We start from the raw sequence: 21,006 nt of genomic DNA on the forward strand, positions 1-21,006 counted from the left end.
GTGTTAATGTAAGACTACTTGTGACAAAGATAATTATTATTAATATGGAATGTGGCTGGATGTTAATATGGAACTGTATTACTATGGAACAGTGTTAATATAGCCGGATATTAAAATGGCCAGATATTAATATGGAACAGTACTAATATGGAACAGTGTTAACATGGCTGGATATTAATATGTAACAGTAATCATATAGAACAGTATTAATATGGAACACTACTAATATGGAAAAGTTATAATATGAGCGAGTATTAATATGGAACAATGTTTATATGCTGGACATTAATATGGAACAGTACTCATTTGTAAAGGTCTTAAAATGAAGCAGCACGAATATGGAACAGTATTAATATGGAACAGTATTTATGTGGAAGAGTATTAATATGGAACAGTATTAATATGGAGCCGTTTTAATATGGCTGCATATTAAAATGGAGCAGAATTAATATGCTGGATAGAAATATGGAACAGTATTATTTTGGCTGGATCCCGTTCAGTTTTTGGAAGGGCATATACTGGCCTCGGGAAAGTTGTTTTTTAGGTCTCCAAAGCAATTCGCTTTACATAAACATGTTTAATGTTTAAAAACATGATTTATTATCGGGCACATTTTAAGTCCGATTACAGTAGGGCACTTTTAATTGGTGTGTTACTGTAAGGCTCTGTTTAAATAAGGTCCGTTTGACTGTAGGGCACTGTTTAAATACATTTGATTGACTACAGGGCACAGTTTAAATTCATTTGGTTTACTGTAGGGCACTGTTTAAATGCATTTGATTTCCTGTAGGGCACTGTTTAAATGCATTGATTTACTATGGGCACTGTTAAAATGCATTTGATTTATTGTAGGGCACAGTTTAAATGCATTTCATTTACTTCACCGCACTATTTAAACGCATTTGGTTTACAACAGGGCACTGTTTAAATTCATTTAATTTACTGTAGGGCACTACTTATATGCATTTGAGTGTTGGGCACTCTTTAAATGCATTTAGTTTACTGTCAGAAACTGTTTAAACGCATTTCGTATACTGTAGGGCACTGTTTGAATGCATTTGATTCACTGCAGGGCATTTTTAAAATGCATTTAGTTCACTGTAGGATACTGTTTAAATGCATTTGATTTATTGTAGCGCCTGTTTAAAAACATTTGATTTACTATGTCACTGTTTAAATGCATTTGATTTACTGTAGGGCACTGTTTAAATGAATTTGATTTAACGTAGAACACTGTTTAAATGCTTTTGATTTACAGGAGGGCAATGTTTAAATGCATTTGAGTATCGGGCACTGTTTAAATGCAATTAGTTTACTGTAGGGAACAAAATGCATTTAATTTATGGTTGGGCACTGTTTAAATGCATTTGATTTACTGCAGGGCACTGTTTAAATGCATTTGATTTACTGTAGGGCACTGTTTAAATGCATTTGATTTACTGTAGGGCACTGTTTAAATGCGTTTGATTTACTCCAGGGCACTGTTTAAAAGCATTTGATTTACTATAGGGCACTGTTTAAATGCATTTGATTTACTGCAGGGCACCGTTTAAATGTGTTTGACTTACTGTAGGACACTGTTTAAATGCATTTAATTTACTATAAAGATCTGTTTAAATACATTTGGCACCGTTTAGATATAATTGATTTATTTTAGGCCACTGTTCAAATGCATTTGATTTACTGTAGGGCACTGTTTAAATGCATTTAATTGACTCGAGGGCACTGTTTAAATGCATTTGATGGACTGTTGTGCGCTATTTAATTATATTTGATTTACTGCAGTACACTGTTTAAATACTTTGGATTTATTCTGGGGCACTGTTTAAATACATTTGATTTACTGTCGGGCAGTTTAAATGCATTTAATTTACTGCAGGGCACTGTTTAAATGCCTTTAGTTTGCTGTCGGGCACTGTTTAAATGCACTTGACTTACTGTGGGGCTTTGTTTCAATGCGTTTGATTTCGTGTCGGACACTGTGTAAACGCATTTAATTTATTCTAGGGCGCAAATTTAAATACTTTTGATTTACTATCAGGCACTGTTTAAATGCAATTAATTTACTATAAATCACGATTTAAATATATTTGGCTCACTGTAGGGCACTGTTTGAATGTATTTGATTTACTTCATGGCACTTTTTAAATGCATTTAGTTTCCTGTAGGGCACTGTTTAAACGCATTTGATTTATTGCAGCGCCTGTTTAAATACATTTGATTTACTGTGTCACTGTTAAAATGCATTTCATTTACTGTCGGGCACTATTTAAATGCATTTGATTTACTATAAAGCACTGTTCAAAAACGTTTGGTTTACTGTAGGGCATTGTTTAAATGCATTTGATTTAACTTCGGGCACTGTTTAAATGCATTTGATTTACAGTCGGGCACTGTTGAAATGCATTTAATTGACTCGAGGGCACTGTTTAAATACAATTGATGGACTGTTGTGCGCTATTTAATTATATTTGATTTACTGCATTACACCGTTTAAATACTTTGGATTTATTCTGGGGCACTGTTTCAATACATTTGATGGACTGTTGTGTGCTATTTAATTATATTTGATTTACTGCAGTACACTGTTTAAATACTTTGGATGTATTCTGGGGCACTCTTTAAATACATTTGATTTACTGTCGGGCAGTTTAAATGCATTTAATTTACTGCAGGGCACTGTTTAAATGCCTTTAGTTTGCTGTCGGGCACTGTTTAAATGCACTTGACTTACTGTAGGGCATTGTTTCAATGCGTTTGATTTCGTGTTGGACACTGTGTAAACGCATTTAATTTATTCTAGGGCGCAAATTTAAATACTTTTGATTTACTGTCAGGCACTGTTTAAATGCAATTAATTTACTATAAATCACGATTTAAATATATTTGGCTCACTGTAGGGCATGCATTTGAATGCTTTTGATTTACTTCATGGCATTTTTAAAATGCATTTAGTTCACTGTAGGATACTGTTAAAATGCATTTGATTTATTGTAACGCCTGTTTAAAAACTTTTGATTTACTATGTCACTGTTTAAATGCATTTGGTTTACTGTAGGGCACTGTTTAAATGCATTTGATTTAACGTAGAACACTGTTTAAATGCTTTTGATTTACAGGAGGGCAATGTTTAAATGCATTTGTGTATCAGGCACTGTTTAAATGCAATTAGTTTACTGTAGGGAACAAAATGCATTTGATTTACTGCTGGGCACTGTTTAAATGCATTTGATTTACTGGAGGGCACTGTTTAAATGCATTTGATTTACTGTAGGATACTGTTTAAATGCATTTGATTTATTGTAGCGCCTGTTTAAAAACATTTGATTTACTATGTCACTGTTTAAATGCATTTGGTTTACTGTAGGGCACTGTTTAAATGCATTTGATTTAACGTAGAACACTGTTTAAATGCTTTTGATTTACAGGAGGGCAATGTTTAAATGCATTTGAATATCGGGCACTGTTTAAATGCAATTAGTTTACTGTAGGGAACAAAATGCATTTGATTTACTGTTGGGCACTGTTTAAATGCATTTGATTTACTGTAGGGCACTGTTTAAATGCATTTGATTTACTGTAGGGCACTGTTTAAATGCATTTGATTTACTGTGGTGCACTGTTTAAAAGTATTTGTTTTACTCTTGCGCAGTGTTTAAACGCATTTGATTGACTGTCGGGGCACTGTTTAAATACATTTGATTTATTGTCGGCACTGTTTAAATGCATTTAATTTACTGTAAAGAACTGTTTAAATACATTTGGCACCGTTTAGATATAATTGATTTATTTTAGGCCACTGTTCAAATGTATTTGATTTACTGTAGGGCACTGTTTAAATGCATTTAATTGACTCGAGGGCACTGTTTAAATGCATTTTGCGCTATTTAATTATATTTGATTTACTGCAGTACACTGTTTAAATACTTTGGATGTATTCTGGGGCACTGTTTAAATACATTTGATTTACTGTCGGGCAGTTTAAATGCATTTGATTTACTGCAGGGCACTGTTTAAATGCCTTTAGTTTGCTGTCGGGCACTGTTTAAATGCACTTGACTTACTGTAGGGCATTGTTTCAATGTGTTTGATTTCGTGTCGGACACTGTGTAAACGCATTTAATTTATTCTAGGGCGCAAATTTAACTACTTTTGATTTACTGTCAGGCACTGTTTAAATGCAATTAATTTACTATAAATCACGATTTAAATATATTTGGCTCACTGTGGGGCACTGTTTGAATGCATTTGATTTATTGCAGCGCCTGTTTAAATACATTTGATTTACTGTGTCACTGTTTAAATGCATTTCATTTACTGCAGGGCACTATTTAAATGCATTTGATTGACTATAAAGCACTGTTCAAAAACGTTTGGTTTACTGTAGGGCATTGTTTAAATGCATTTGATTTAACTTAGGGCACTGTTTAAATGTATTTGATTTGCAGTCGGGCACTGTTGAAATGCATTTAATTGACTCGAGGGCACTGTTTAAATACAATTGATGGACTGTTGTGCGCTATTTAATTATATTTGATTTACTGCAGTGCACTGTTTAAATACTTTGGATTTATTCTGGGGCACTGTTTCTGTACATTTGATTTACTGTAGGGCACTGATTAAATGCCTTTAGTTTGCTGTAGGAAAAAGAAAGGGAGAAAGAAAGAGATAGAGAGGAATAAGAAAGGGAGAGAGACGGAAATCAATGAGAGAGAGAGAAGAAATAGAAAAGGTGAGAGAAGAAAGTAGAAAAGGAAGAATAGCCCCAGCAGAACAAAGAGTAAGAGAAAGGGAGATACAGATCAGGGGAAAAAATAAAGAGAGAGAGTTTGAACTTCAGAAAATAGCCATGAAACATGACAGTCAGTTAAAATTGGTAGACGCAAAGGGAAACGTACAGTTGGATGATAGTGATGAGGATAGTGAGAAAGAGCGTCAAAGTTGAAGGCTTGGTGGAATATTTTTTTAATATGTCCAAGCATTGCCAAGGTTTGACGAGAAGGAGGTAGAAGCCTTTTTCATTTAATTTGATAAGGTGGCTAAACAAATAAAATGGCCCCAGGACATGTGGGTATTACTTATTCAAACAAAGCTGGAAGGTAGAGCCAGTGAAGTGTTTGCATCACTACCGCAGGAGGTATCTGGGACGTATGAGGAGGTGACAAAATCCATCTTAGGTGCATATGAACTCGGGCACGAAGCTCACTGACAAAGGTTTAGAAAATTAAAGAAAGAATTTGGTCATACATACATGGAGTTTGAAAGGCTCAAGCAAATTAATTTTGATAGGTGGATAAGGGATTTGAAAATAGACCAAACGTACAAAGCTCTCAGAGAAATTATACTTTTGGAGGAGTTTAACATTGAATTCCTGATGCAGTATGCACTCATGTGCATGAACAGAGCGTTAAAATTGCGAGATTAGCAGCAAAATGGCAGATGATTATGAATTAGTTCATAAATCAAAGCTTGGTTTCCGACATCAATTTCAGCCTGTGAGGGATAGAAACTGCGGACATGAGAAATACTCAAGTGGTAAAAGTAAAGGTGATGTGATGGGATATAATAAGGAGAGTGTACCTCAGAGTAAAAATCCAGGAGGGTGGAAGAGACATGAAAAGGTTCAAATGTTTTCACTGTAATAAACTAGGCCATGTAAAGTCACAGTGTTGGTGCTTGAAGAAAAGCGCTGGGAAGGCTGATGTGGTAAAACAGGATAAGACAGTGGGGGTAGTTAAAGTGGTAAAGGAAAGCCCAAATGAAGCGAAGGAGTTGCAAAAGATTGTACACCTGATCAAGAGGTGATTTATCAAATGGTGCCAGATCTCTTTAAAGAATTTACTTGTGTTGGTAAAGGTTACTCATGTGTATCATGAGGAGTAGGTCAAGAAGTCACAATTTTAAGAGATACTGGAGCCAATCAATCTTTAATGGTAGGAGATGAGGAGTTATGTAGTTTGGGAAGAATGCTGCCAGAAAAGGTGGTAATATGTGGAATTCAGGGTGAGAGGAGTAGTGTTCAATTATATAAGATAAGGTTGGAAAGTCCAGTGAAGAGGCGTGAGGTGGTAGTAGGAGTAATAGAGAAACTATCTTGTCCAGGAATACAGTTTATCTTGGGTAATGATATAGCTGAATCGCAGGTGGGAGTGATGCCCACGGTGGTTGATAATCCAGTGGAAAATCAGACAACTGAAGTGTTGAAGTATTTTTCCGGATTCTGTAGTTACAAGGTCGCAAAATCACTGGTTAAGACAGGAGGGGAATTCAGAGAGTGAAGATGAAGTTGAAGTGCAATTATCAGAAAGGTTTTTGATCAGATGGTTGACAAAGGTGGAGGATGAGGCGGATATTTTTAGTTCAGGAAAATTGGCAGAGTTACAACAGAAAGGTGTAGAAATAAAACGGATGTATCAGAAACATACACGGAAGAGTATATAACAGAGTGTTATTACCGTTAAAGTAATGGCTTGATGAGAAAATGGAGACCTTTACATATGCAGGCGGATGAAAAGTGGGCAGAAGTTCATCAAGTAGTATTGCCGTTGGGTATGGAAAGGAGGTGTTGCGAGTTTCACATGAGGTTCCAGTGGGAGGTCATTTGGGAATAAGGAAAACTTAAGCTAAAATACAAAAACAATTTTATTGGCCTGTACGCCAGAAAGATGTAATTAAATGTTGTCAGTCATGTCACACATGTCAAATGATAGGGAAACCTCAAGCAGTGATAAAAGCAGCGCCCTTAATACCCGTTGCAGCATTTGAGGAACCTTTTCCAAGGGCCCTAATTGATTGCGTAGGACAACTTCCTAAAACAAAATGTTGGAATCAATATCTTTTGGCGATAATGGAGGTGTCTACTAGGTTTCCGGAGGCGATCCAGTAACATTACAGCTAAAAGGATTCTGGAGGAATTACTTAAATTATTTACTAGCAATAGACGACCCACAGAAATACAACCGGATCAAGGGTCAAATTTTACCTCCTGGTTATTCGAAGAAGTTATGGATAGTTTAGGAATAAAACAATTTAAATCAACTGCGTACCACCCAGAATTGCAGGGAGTATTAGAAAGGTGATGTCAGAAATTAAAGACAGTGTTGAGGGCTTAGTGTCACGATTATTGAGAGGATTGTGATAAAGAAATTCCATTCGTACTGTTTGCAATTATGGATGCACCTACTGAGTCAACCAAATTTAGTCTTTTGAACTAACCTTTCGTCATGAGGTACGAGGGTCACTTAAATTGAGTAAGGAAAAATTGGTGAGTGAGTAATCAGAAATTACATTATTGGATTACGTGGCAAATTATAGGGAACTATTAAATAGAGCAGGTCAATTGGCTAGACAACATTTAAAAGTTGCACAAAATGCGATGAAACGGGTAGCGGACAAGAAATCCAAAGTTTGTAGTTTCGCCTGTGGAGATCAAGCTTTAGTATTGTTCCAAGTGGGAGGTGAACTTTTAAAAGCTAGGCTTTGTGGACCATATCAGATTGAAAGGAAATTAAGTGAAATGAATTACGTGGTAAAAAATACCAGATAAAAGGAAGACTCACCGAGTGTGTCATGTGAATATGCTTAAAAGGTTCTTGGAAAGGGAAGGAGAGAAAAAGGTTTTAATGATTCTAACTCAAAATGACCAACCAAATCCAGATGACTGTGAATTTGACACACCTCAAATTATATTGGAAAACGGGGATGTTCTTAAAAATTGGGATAAATTGTAGAGTTACCTTCCAGAGGAAAAACGGACTGGCCTGAAAGTTATCACATGGGCAAGTTTGTGGACATAAATTGGGAAGTACTAAAATGGCTATACATGATGTAGATGTGGGAAATGCTGTTCCAATCAAACGACATCCATGTAGACTTAATCCTTTAAAATTGGCACAGGTTAACAAAGAGATGGTGATTATGCTTTAAAATGGCATAATTGAAGTGGGTTGCAGCCAATGGAGCTCGCCCATAGTGATGATACCAATACCAGACGGTACCCAACAGTTGTGTGTAGACAATAGAAAGGTTAATGCAGTTACAAGAACGGGCTCTTACCCTATCCCACGTTTGGAGAATTGCATTGAGAAAGTGGGACAATCAGCTTTTATTTCCAAACTGGATTTACTTAAGGGTTACTGGCAGGTACCTTTATCCGAAAGGGCGAAGGAGATTTCAGCTTTTGTGACTCCAGATGGTATATAACAATTCAAAGTTGTGCCATTTGGCATGAAAAACGTCCAACCACGTTTAAATGGTTAACTAACAAAGTTGTTTCAGGATTACCCAATCGTGTGGTATACATCGACGATCTGATAGTGTTCAGCCAGACATGGAAAGAACAGCTGAAACGTCTGATGGAATTATTCGATCGACTTCCGGAGGCGGGTTTGGTGATAAACCTAGCCAAAAGTGAATTTGGAAAAACCCAAGTCACTTTCATTGCGAAGTTTCCGATACCCTCAAACGTAGGGAAATAATGCGATTTCTTGGCATGAGTGAATTTCATTAAACATTTAAGTAAAATTTCATGTTGAAAGTGACTGTCAATCGAGAAGGGCTTCAGTTGAAGAAGAAGAACACAAATGGACTATATTATTATCCCTGTTTGCGTGTGTTGTTTTTAGAAACGCAAACGTGTGTTTACTTCGTGCATTTCTTAAAGGATAGTGACAAGGTGAAAAATGAAACCATCTTGAAGTTGATGGTTTATATTTTTTCTTGGGCGGAGATGTCATGTGAGAGTACCTTTAAGAAATGGGTGTTTAAGAAATGTACCTTTAAGAAACGGGTGTTTATCAGTGATGTCAGAGTATGGGTGGAGCTGGGCTGTCTGGCAGCTTTTTACTTTCGTTTTAGGCTGTTTGCTGCAGGATGTGTTTTAGTCTCAGTGTTGGAGCAGAAGCCAGACAGCGCGGGTGTACTCTTGATCTCTCTGCCATGAAGCGTCTATCTCTTGATCATTTGGTGAAGTCAGAATTATAAACGTTTTCAGGAGTGACGTTAACCAGATGTGCTTCTGTTAAAGGTTCTGTTTTTTGTAAGTCTTCTGGATGTTAAAAGGACAGCGTAAGCATTACTTAGTGTTGTATTCTTTGGGGGTTGTAGTTGAATTAATGGTTGCTAAGAAGTTCACTGTATGTTTTAAAAAGGTTAACTTAAATTCATAGAATAAACATCGATTTGTTTTTTAAAATATATTTTCCATTTCTGCTGTACCACTCCTGTAGAGTGGGCCGTGTGCTCCCCATACCACAGTCTATTAAAAGTTCTGGGTCAGGAGCGTGAGGTGAACTTCATGATACACTTTGGGAATCTCTAAACCCTGGCCCAGAACAAATAAGATTGATGTACTGTAGGCACTATTTAAGTGCATTTGGTTTATTGTAGGACACTGTTTAAATGCGATTGATGTACAGTAGGGCACTGATTAAATGCATTTGGTTTACTGTAAAGTACTGTTTAAGTGCCTTTGATTTGCTGTAGTACACTGTTTAAATACATTTGATTTAATGTCGGGCACTGTTTAATTACCTTCAGTTAACTGTCGGGCACTGTTTAAATGTATTTGATTTACTGTAGGGCACTGTTTAAATGCATTTGATTTACTGTGGGGCACTGTTTAAATGCATTTGATTTACTGTAGGGCACTGTTTAAATGCATTTGATTTACTGTAGGGCACTGTTTAAATGCATTTGATTTACTGTAGGGCACTGTTTAATTCCAAATGATTTTGCATCAGGGCACTGGTTAAATACGTTTGGTTTGCTGTAGGGCGCTGATTAAATGCATTTGCTTTAGTGTCGGGCACTTTTTAAATACATTTGATTTACTGTGGTGCACGGTATAAATGCATTTGATTTACTGTAGTGCACTGGATAAACGTATTTGGTTTATTATAGGCCGCTGTTTTCATGCATTTTATTTACTCTGGCGCGCTGTTTAAATGCTTTTGGTTTACTGAAGGGCACTTTCTAAATGCATTTGATTGAGTGTGGGCCACTCTTCAACTGCATTTGTGTTGTGCATGGCAGTACTTAAGCACATTCAATTTACTGTAGGGCACAGTTGAAATGCATTTGTTTTACTGCAGGGCACTGTAAATGCATTTGATTTACTATAAAGCACTGTTTAAAAACATTTGGTTCACTGCATGGAACTGTTTAAATGCGGTTTATTTACTTTGAGGCACGGTTTATATGCGATTCAAAAACTGTAGGGCACTATTTAAGAGTTTTTGATTTACTGGAGGGCACTTTGTAAAAGCGATTGATTTACTGAGGGCACTGTTTAAATGCGATTGATATACTGTAGGGCACTGTTTAAATGCATTTTATTTGCTATAGGGCGCTGTTTAAATGCATTTGACTTACCGCAGGGCACTGTTTAAATACATTTGATTTTCTGCATGGCGCTGTTTAAATGCATTTGACTTACTGTAGGGCACTGTTTAAATGCATTTGATTTACCGTAGGGCACTGTTTAAATACATTTGATTTTCTGTCGGCCACTGTTTAAATACATTACATTTTTTGTTGTGCACTGTTGAAATGCATTTGGTTTACTTCAGGGCACTGTTTCCCGTATTTCCCGTACCGACTCCCCAAACAGTCATCGGAATGTGGCGACGAGGGGCATTTCACAGTAACTTCCTTTGAAGCCTACTTTTGACAATAAGCGATTTTCATTTAATTTCACTGTTTAAATTTGTCTGATTTACTGTAAGACACCTCAAAGGCATTTGGTTTTTGTCGGGCACTATTTAAAAGCATTTGATTTACTGTAGGGCACTGTTTAAATGCATTTGATTTACTGCAGGGCACTGTTTAAATGCATTTGATTTACTGTAGGGCACTGTTTAAATGTGTTTGACTTACTGTAGGACACTGTTTAAATACATTGGATTTACTCGGGGCACTCTTTAAATGCATTTGATTTTCTGCAGGGCCCTGTTTCACTGTCTTTGATTTACTGTCGGGCACTGTTTAAATACATTTTATTTACTGGAGGGTCCAGTTTAAATGCATTTGATTTAACGTAGATCACTGTTCAAACGCATTTGGGTTACGGTAGGGCACTGTTTGAATGCATTTGATTTACTGTAGGACACTGTTTAAATGCTTTTTATTTACTGTAAGGTTCTGTTTAAATGCATTTGACTTAACGTAGGGCACTGTTTAAATGCATTTGGGTTACGGTAGGGCACTGTTTAAATGCATCTGATTTGCTGTAGGACACTGTTTAAATACGTTTGATTTACTGGAGGGCACTGTTTAAATAAATTTGATTTACAGTAGAGCACTGTTTCAAGACATTTGATTTAGAGTCGAGCACTGTTTAAATGCATTTAATTTACTCTAGGACCTCTTTAAGTACATTTGAATTCCTGTAATGCGCTGTTAATGCTATTTGTTTACTGTCAGGCACTGTTTAAAGGCATTTGGTTCACTGTAGCGCACTATTTTAAAGCATTTGATTTTCTGTAGCGCACTGTTTAAATGCCTTTGATTTACTGTCGAGCACTGTTTAAAAGCATTTTCTTTAATGTAGCGCATTGTTCAAATTCATTTGGTTTCCAATTGGGCACTGTTTAAATGCACTTCATTTCCTGTAGGACACTGTTTAAATACATTAGATTTAGTGACGGGCACTGTTTAACTGCCTCAGTTAACTGTCGGGCACTGTTTAAATGTATATGATTTACTGTAGGGCACTTTTTAAATGCATTTGATTTACTTCAGGTCACTGTTTAAATTCAAGTGATTTTACATTAGGGCACTGGTTAAATACGTTTGGCTTGCTGTAGGGCCCTGATTAAATGCATTTGATTTTCTTCAGAGCACAGTTTAAATGCATTTGCTTTAGTGTCGGGCACTTTTTAATACATTTGATTTACTGTGGTGCACTGTATAAATGTATTTGGTTGACTGTAGGGCACTGTTTAAATACATTTGATTTTCTGCATGGCGCTGTTTAAATGCATTTGACTTACAGTAGGGCACTGTTTAAGTGCATTTGGCTTATCTTAGGGCACTGTTTAAATGCATTTGACTTACTGGAGGGCACTGTTTAAATGCATTTGGTTTATCTTAGGGCACTGTTTAAATACATTTGTTTTTTTGTTGTGCACTGTTGAATGCATTTGGTTTACTTCAGGGCACTGTTCCCCGTATTTCCCGTACCGACTCCCCGAACAGGCATCGGAAAGTGGCGACGAGGGGCTTTTCACAGTAACTTCCTTTGAAACCTACTTATGACAATAAGCGATTTTCATTTCATTTCACTGTTTAAATTTGTCTGATTTACTGTAAGACACTTTAAGGGCATTTGGTTTTTGTCGGGCACTATTTAAAAGCATTTGATTTACTGTAGGGCACTGTTTAAATGTGTTTGACTTACTGGAGGACACTGTTTAAATCTATTTGACTTACTGTAGGACACTGTTTAAATACATTGGATTTACTCGGGGGCACTGTTCAAATGCATTTGATTTTCAGCAGGGCCCTGTTTAACTATCTTTGATTTACTGTCGGGCACTGTTTAAATACATTTTATTTACTGGAGGGTCCAGTTTAAATGCATTTGATTTGACGTAGATCACTGTTCAAACGCATTTGGGTTACAGTAGGGCACGGTTTAAATGCATTTGATTTACTGTAGGGCACTGCTTCAGTGCATTTTATTTACAGTAGGACACTGTTTAAATGCATTTGATTTACTGTAGGACACTGTTTAAATGCATCTGATTTGCTGTAGGACACTGTTTAAATACGTTTGATTTACTGGAGGGCACTGTTTAAATAAATTTGATTTACAGTAGAGCACTGTTTAAATGCATTTAATTTACTCCAGGACCCTCTTTAAGTACATTTGAATTCCTGTAATGCGCTGTTAATGCTATTTGTTTACTGTCAGGCACTGTTTAAAGGCATTTGGTTCACTGTAGCGCACTATTTTAAAGCATTTGATTTTCTGTAGTGCACTGTTTAAATGCCTTTGATTTACTGTCGAGCACTGTTTAAAAGCATTTTCTTCAAATAGAGCATTGTTCAAATTCATTTGGTTTCCATTTGGGCACTGTTTAAATGCACTTGATTTCCTATAGGACACTGTTTAAATACATTAGATTTAGTGACGGGCACTGTTTAACTGCCTTTAGTTTACTGTTGGACACTGTTTAAATGCATTTGATTTTCTGTAGGGTACTTTAACTGCATTTTATTTACTGTAGGGCACTGTTTAAATGCATTAGATTTAGTGACGGGCACTGTTTAACTGTCTTTAGTTTACTGTTGGACACTGTTTAAATGCATTTGATTTTCAGCAGGGCACTTTAACTGCATTTTATTTACTGTAGGGCACTGTTTAAATGCATTAGATTTAGTGACGGGCACTGTTTAACTGTCTTTAGTTTACTGTTGGACACTGTTTAAATGCATTTGATTTTCAGCAGGGCACTTTAACTGCATTTTATTTACTGTAGGGCACTGTTTAAATGCATTAGATTTAGTGACGGGCACTGTTTAACTGTCTTTAGTTTACTGTTGGACACTGTTTAAATGCATTTGATTTTCAGCAGGGCACTTTAACTGCATTTTATTTACTGTAGGGCACTGTTTAAATGCATTTGCTTTAGTTTCGGGCACCGTTGAAATACATTTGATTGACAGTCGGGCACTGTTTAAATGCATTTGGTTTTCTGCGGCACACTTTCTTCATGCATTTGATTTAGTGCAGGGCACTGTTCAACTGCATTTGTATTGTCTAGGGCAATATTTAAGAACATTTGATTTACTGTGGGGCACAGTTGAAATGCATTTGATTTACTGTAGCGCACTGTTTAAATGCATTTGATTTACTATACAGCACTGTTTAACTACATTTGGTTTATTGTCGGGAACGGTTTAAATGTGATTGATTTACTTTAGGGTACGGTATAAATATATTTGAGTTACTCTAGGGCACTGTTTAAATACATTTGATTCACTGTAGGTGCACTGTTTAAATGCACTTGTTTTATGTCGGGTACTGTTTAAATACATTTTGTTTACTGGAGGACACGGTTTAAATGTAATGATTTACTGGAGGGGCCTGTTCAAATGCCTTTCGTTTACTTTAGGGCACTGTTTATAAGGACAAAGAATAAAGACACGTACAGCACAGGAACAGACCCTTCGGCCCTCCAGTCCCGTGCCGACCATCCTGCCCGGCTAAACTACAATCTTCTACACTTCCTGGGTCCGTATCCAAATATTCCCATCCTATTCACGTATTTGTCAAGATGCCCCTTAAATATCACCTCCTCCGGCAGCGAGTTCCAGGCACCCACTACCCTCTGCGTAAAAAACATGTCTCGTACATCTACTCTATACCTTGCCCCTCGCACCTTAAACCTCTGCCCCCTATTAATTTACCCCTCTACCCTGGGAAAAAGCCTCTGACTAGCCACTCTGTCTTTGACCCTCCTCATAGCTAATGCCCTCCATAGCAGGCAACATTCTGGTAAATCTCTTCTGCACCCTCTCTAAAGCCTCCACATCCTTCTGGTAGTGTGGCGACCAGAATTGGACACTATACTCCAAGTGTGGCCTAACTAAGGCTCTATCCAGCTGCAACATGACTTGCCAATTCTTATACTCAATGCCTCGGCCAATGAAGGCAAGCATGCCGTATGCCTTCTTGACTACCTTCTTCGCCTGTGTTGCCCCTTTCAGTGACCTGTGTACCTGTACACCTAGATCTCTCTGACTTTCAATACTCTTGAGGGTTCTACCTATCACTGTATATTCACTACCTGCAGTAGACCTTCCAAAATGCCTGACCTCACATTTGTCCGGATTAAACTCCATCTGCCATCTCTCCGCCCAATCTCCAAACAATCTAAATCCTACTGTATCCTCTGGCAGTCCTCATCGCTATCCGCAATTCCACAAACCTTTGTGTCGTCTGCAAACGTACTAATCAGACCAGTTACATTTTCCTCCAAATCATTTATATATACTACAAACAGCAAAGGTCCCAGCACTGATCCCTGCGGAACACCACTAGTCACAGCTCTGCAATTAGAAAAGCATCCTTCCATTGCTATTCTCTGCCTTCTATGACCTAGCCAGTTCTATATCCACCTTGCCAGCTCACCCGTGTGACTTCACCTTTTGTACTAGTCTGCCATGAGGGACCTTGTCAAAGGCCTTACTGAAGTCCATATAGACAACATCCACTGCCCTAGCTTCATCAATCATCTTTGTGACCTCCTCGAAAAACTCTATCAATTTAGTGAGACACGACCTCTCCTTCACAAAACCATGCTGCCTCTCACTAACACGTCCATTTGCTTCCAAATGGGCAGCACGGTGGCATTGTGGATAGCACAATTGCTTCACAGCTCCAGGGTCCCAGGTTCGATTCCGGCTTGGGTCACTGTCTGTGCGGAATCTGCACATCCTCCCCGTGTGTGCGCGGGTTTCCTCCGGGTGCTCTGGTTTGCTCCCACAGTCCAAAGATGTGCAGGTTAGGTGGATTGGCCATGATAAATTGCCCTTAGTGTCCAAAATTGCCCTTAGTGTTGGGTGGGGTTACTGGGTTATGGGGATAGGGTGGAGGTGTTGACCTTGGGTAGGGTGCTCTTTCCAAGAGCCGGTGCAGACTCGATGATTCGCATGGCCTCCTTCTGCACTGTAAATTCTATGATAATCAAATGTGAGCAGATCCTGTCTCGAAGAATTCTCTCCAGTACTGGGTGATACTGGGTGATACTGCCGATGATCTCTTGAGTGGGGCAACACTAATGGAAATGAATATACAAATTGGGGAATTGAAGTGAGAAGACTACGTTAAATTCTGATTACAGCCTTCAGGACCCGATTGTCAGGGGCAGTGCTGGAATGAATGTGTGGGACTTTGCTGCTGGGAGAATGCAGTGATCGCTGTTCCTCGAATACATGATGTACGGGCTCAATAACTGGGCAGTAAGATGTCTAACAACACCAGGTTAAAGTCCAAGAGATTTGTTTCGAATTACTAGCTTTCGGAGTGCAGCTCCTTCACCTGAGAAAGGAGCTGAGGTCCGAAAGCTAGTAATTCGAAACAAATCTGTTGGAATTTTATCTGGTGTTGTAAGACGTCTTACTGTGCTCTCCCCAGTCCAACGCCGGCATCTCCACATCATCAATAACTGGAGATAAAACAGAGAAATAATGCATTTATCACTCCTAATCTTAATGTAATGGTGCAAGAGTGAGGGATTTTACCAAATGGTCTTCCAATACACCTGACATGAAACAGCATCAGTTATTTAATTATAATGCCGGTTCGGTTCCACAATGCACTGCGATTTAACACAGCTTTAACATGGGCAGTGCAATACTGGATATACATTCTATTTTGTTTTTCATTTCTAAAGAGACAGAATGCAGATTCTTTCACACAAAATAAGGAGAGAAATGTGATTCTAAGAAACACAACAGGAAGTAATCTCTCATTCAGTCAAATACAATATTGATATCGGGCAGCAAAGCATAATCAAAGCGATGACATTTTGGAAAAGTTCTGATGTCTTCCATCAGATTTAATGTAGAATCATATATCTGTGGACGTCACCTCAGGGATGTGGAGTTGACTATTATCTGAGATGGGTGAAAAGAAAGAAGAGATCATCGAAAGAAATCACATCTACATGTTTTCTCTTTCGTAACATTTCAAGTGCAACTGGCCTTTTAAAATTCTATCAAAAACATTCTCCGTTTTTTCTCTCATAAACTCTCACTCAGTGAACCGTGGGAATAGTCCAGGAGACCCAAAATTATACGGGACACGGAACGCCCCAGCAGCGCGCCACATACAGAGGGAAATGGAACTAACCATCACCGTTTAACAGTGCAATGCAGATTTGTAAACTTTAGATGTAAACGGTCACTGCCCAATGATGGTAGAACCCCCCGGCCTGTGACACAGATAACATTGGTATTGTGAGAAGGTGTGGAAGGAACCGATAACGCTGGGTCAATGAGGATATGACTGTTGTACACTGTGGGGATGAGCATACTTCAGTTAAACATTGGGCTGAAAGTTAGATGTTTTCTTTAAATTATTTGCATTTGCGACATGAACAATTGCAAATCCCACTTTGTTCCATGATCGATTAGAATAACTTCAATCCAGAGAGAGTCAATTCCTCACAAGAAAGTTGGTGACTGAGGGAATAACCAGAGCTGATAATCTATTGGGAACGCAGTCGCAACAGAAGACAGCAAGAGGGACGTGGAAAAGTACAGGGGTGTCATCAAACATCCAAGCAAATTGAAACATGCGCGATGACCAATGGAAGGACCTGGAATTTGAAAGCCCAATAATGTAGAAGGGTCACCCCCAATGGCATGAAGCACATCAAGAGACTTCGTGGAAATGCGCAAAGCCGAACTTGAGTTGTGAAAAGTTGATGATCCTCCTGTTAAACAACCTGTTTTCCCAGCCCATCAAGCTGCCCCAGATGTAGCAAAATCTGCAGGTCGTCCATTGGGCTCATCGTTCATCCTAGAGCCTATCTCAGCGGAGCTGGAGAAAATCATCGACGGAAGCGAGCGATTCTCAAAGAAACAGAAGAATCAAAGGATTATCTTACCCAGAGTGTGGATATCACCGCTGAACTTTCCCAATGTAATGCGATCATCAGACCCAGGATCCTGCAGCATGTGTCCACTCTGGGCGTCAATGGTTTCAGTCTCAGCATCGTCATAGTCGGCAGAAACAGGAGCTGAGAGGCACAGGTGTTTGCAGTTGAAGTTACTTACGTCCAAAGGACAGTTAGAATGATATACTTTAATCATTCTCTCCCAAGTAATACCGGGGCAGGAAAGTAGATCGATTACGGTATGATGTCATTGAGTTTGAGTGGAGAGAATTATTGAGCCAGCTTGTGCGGCAGTATTTTCAATTTTAGTTTAAATTCATACTGTTCCCAGAAAATGTACATCCCACCAACCTGCAAACATTTCACAGCCTCCATAGGCTTGTGTAGAATCACAAGGAAACGTTTATTTTTAATTAATTTATTTTATTGGGAGAAATGATAAGACGTTGTTTCAGACTCAAGCAGTTTCGATGTTTCGGTTACTGAAATCATTGTGCAATACCTGAGATCCTTGAATCTCTCATTTAATAGTTGATCTGTTTTGGTATTTCAGATATTACAGAGTGAAGAACTGAAACGAGATGGTGGAAAGTAAATTTCTACATACCCTGCATATTTGAGCATTCATCTTCAGGATATGCGGATCCAGGATCAGTGTCACCCAAACTGTGACTGCTGTAATATTCAATCTGGTTGAGAGTGTTAATCGTTGCAGAATCTGCTAAACAGAAAGTGATTGGTTAATGGATCAGTTGTTTGTGGTGGAGTCATCATAAAGTCATCACGACACATAATATTTCAACCAATCAGAGGCGAGGTATCAATAACTTCACCATCATTGTGACAATGTCCTGGAATTGATACATGACTCCACTTTGGAAGAACATTCAACTTTGGGAGATCAGGCGAAGAAACTGCACAAACTTTTCAGGACAACTATACAGAGGAACATAGAGAGACATAGAAATATGGAACGTAGGAGCAGGAGTGGGTCATTCGGCCCTTCTAATTCGTTCTGGAAATCAACATATGTGTTTTGGGCTCAATTACTTTTTGTAGTAGCAAATTACACAATATCATATCCAAGTGAAGGAAGTAATCCTGATTGCATTTTATAGGTTTCAGATAGATGCCACAAACGCTCTGCATTCTTCTGAACTCAAGCGTAAATTATCGTGAAGGACTCACTATTTCCTCATATGTCGGACCCACCATTATAGGGATCCATCTGGTAAATATTCGTTGCACTCCCTTTATGGCAAAAACAAATCACCCCTCAGATAAGGTGACCAAAACTGTACAATATTCCTGGTGTGGTCTCACGAAGGCACTTTATAATTGCACCATGACATCCTGTTCTTCTACTTTTATGGCCAGCAAACCAGTTGCCTTCTGTTCCACCTGCTGTACCTGCAGGATTACCTTCAGCGACTGGTGTGAGAAGACACCCGGGTCTCGTTGCACAAACCGCTCTCTCAATTTATAATCAATCAGATGATATTCTGTCTTCTTACTTTTGCCGCCAACCTCACATTTATCCACATAACACTGCATATCCCCTGAATTTTCCCACTCAGCTCGGCCAAATCACACTGAAACATCTTTGTATCCATCCTCCTTATAGCTCACCCTCTCACACAGCGTGTGTCATCTGAAGTGTTGGGCATATTGCATTCTTTAAATCATTAATGTATATTGTGAACAGCTTGGGTCCCAGCACTGAAACATGCAATACCTCAATGACTGCCATTCTGATTTTTTTTTAAAATCCCTACTCTTCTGCTTCTTTTCTGCCAAACAAAATTCCATTCATCTTAATATCCTCCTCCTAATCGTTTGCGTTTCAATGTCACTTGCTAATAATCGGGTGAGGGTCATTGTAGAAAGCCTTCTGAAAGTCTAGGTAAACCAGGCCCACTGTCCCACCTTATATATTCTACTGATTATATGCTCAAATAATTCCAGTCGTACTCATAAGCATGTTTTCCTTTTCGTAAATCCATGATGACTCTGCACGATTTTATCACTGTTTTATAAGTGGCCTGCTATTTGGTTTTTCATAATGACTCTAGAATTGTCCCCACTACTGACGTTAGGTGTACTGATCTATCATTTCCCATTTTCAGTCACCCTCTCCTTCTGAATAATGGGATTACATGAGCTATCCTCCAATAATTAATTACAAAGTGCAAATCATCATAAAAGATGACGCACAATGCATCAACAAGATCTAGCGCCACGTTGGTAAGTAGCCTGGAATGTATATTATCAAGTCCTGATATTTATCGGCCTTCACTGTCATCAGTTTCCTATCTCCACTTCTTTACTAATACTGAGTTTCTGCAGTAAACCCTGTGTTCCAGAAAATGACTGGTTTGTTATTTATGTCCATCAGGTGGACAATAAATGTCACTTCTGTCATCTAACAGTTCCGTCCGTTCGGATAGTTAATGTGTCAGATATCCCAGTGGATTAAATAATATAAGACATAATCCGTGAGGTCTGCATCAGCCGTTGGGTGTTTGATACAGAACCGCTTCCCCTCCCACAATAATTCCCTCTGTTTCAATATCACTGACGGTAAATACATCAGAAGTGGATTTAGATCGTGGAACCCGCGGGCAATGGTTCAGGGAAGAGCCAGAATGCGCCAAATGCGATCATTTTGCTTCCTTTCTGTTCAGCCATTCTGGATAAACAGCACCCCTCAATACTGTTCACGCTCTTGTACATTGTGATCAGCCCTCCCCTTAACTGTTCTTGCACTTTCGTAATATCCTCTTCAGATCCATACAATCTACTCCAATTCCATCCAACCAAAGTTCGATTGACTTTGATCTTCATTCTTCTACCTTCCAGTTATACCTGGTTAAAAATAAACTTTTATAAAAGCAACATACTGCGGATGCTGAAAATCAAATTATGTCACAGTCAGATGGTCTGGCAGGAAGAGTCACATGGCCTCAAAGTGTTGGATTTGTTGGTCTCGCCCAGAATCCTGCCACACCTGCTGACTTTGTCCGGAAATGTCTGTTTTCCCGGAGTTAGAAATGAACATTTGTGTTTTATTTGGTTTTAGTTGACGTTTTTACTTTACATCAGATTACTATTCTACCTTTGTGTTCTTAACCCCATTTAGTAAGTATGTCATTTAAATTATTCTTAATTTAATACATGACATGGTGCCTTTTCTCACAAAGTTTTCATTTATGTTAGTTACTTATGTAAAAATTAATTTTCCAATCGTATATCTATTCTATCAAGTCAGTACATCTCCGCCTACCACAATTTGAGACCATCGTAAAAATGTAGTTTTGACTCCAAACTCAAAGTTGATCCAACAAATTACAAACAACATTCATCTTAGCGCCTATTCATG

The 21,006-nt window shown here is 38.3% G+C and overlaps 1 long non-coding RNA gene across 1 annotated transcript; it reads right to left on the minus strand.

Moving 5' to 3' along the window:
• Positions 1-16,313: 16,313 nt before the first annotated feature.
• Positions 16,314-18,342, minus strand: LOC140397052 (uncharacterized). Its single transcript, XR_011936683.1, has 3 exons — positions 18,235-18,342; positions 17,619-17,750; positions 16,314-16,623 (listed from the first exon to the last, which is right to left on the minus strand). It is a non-coding gene; the product is annotated as an uncharacterized lncRNA (long non-coding RNA).
• Between the last annotated feature and the right edge of the window lie 2,664 nt (positions 18,343-21,006).

The sequence above is a fragment of the Scyliorhinus torazame genome, chromosome 20 (assembly GCF_047496885.1).
Source record: "Scyliorhinus torazame isolate Kashiwa2021f chromosome 20, sScyTor2.1, whole genome shotgun sequence".
NCBI classification, from domain to species: Eukaryota; Metazoa; Chordata; class Chondrichthyes; order Carcharhiniformes; family Scyliorhinidae; genus Scyliorhinus; species Scyliorhinus torazame.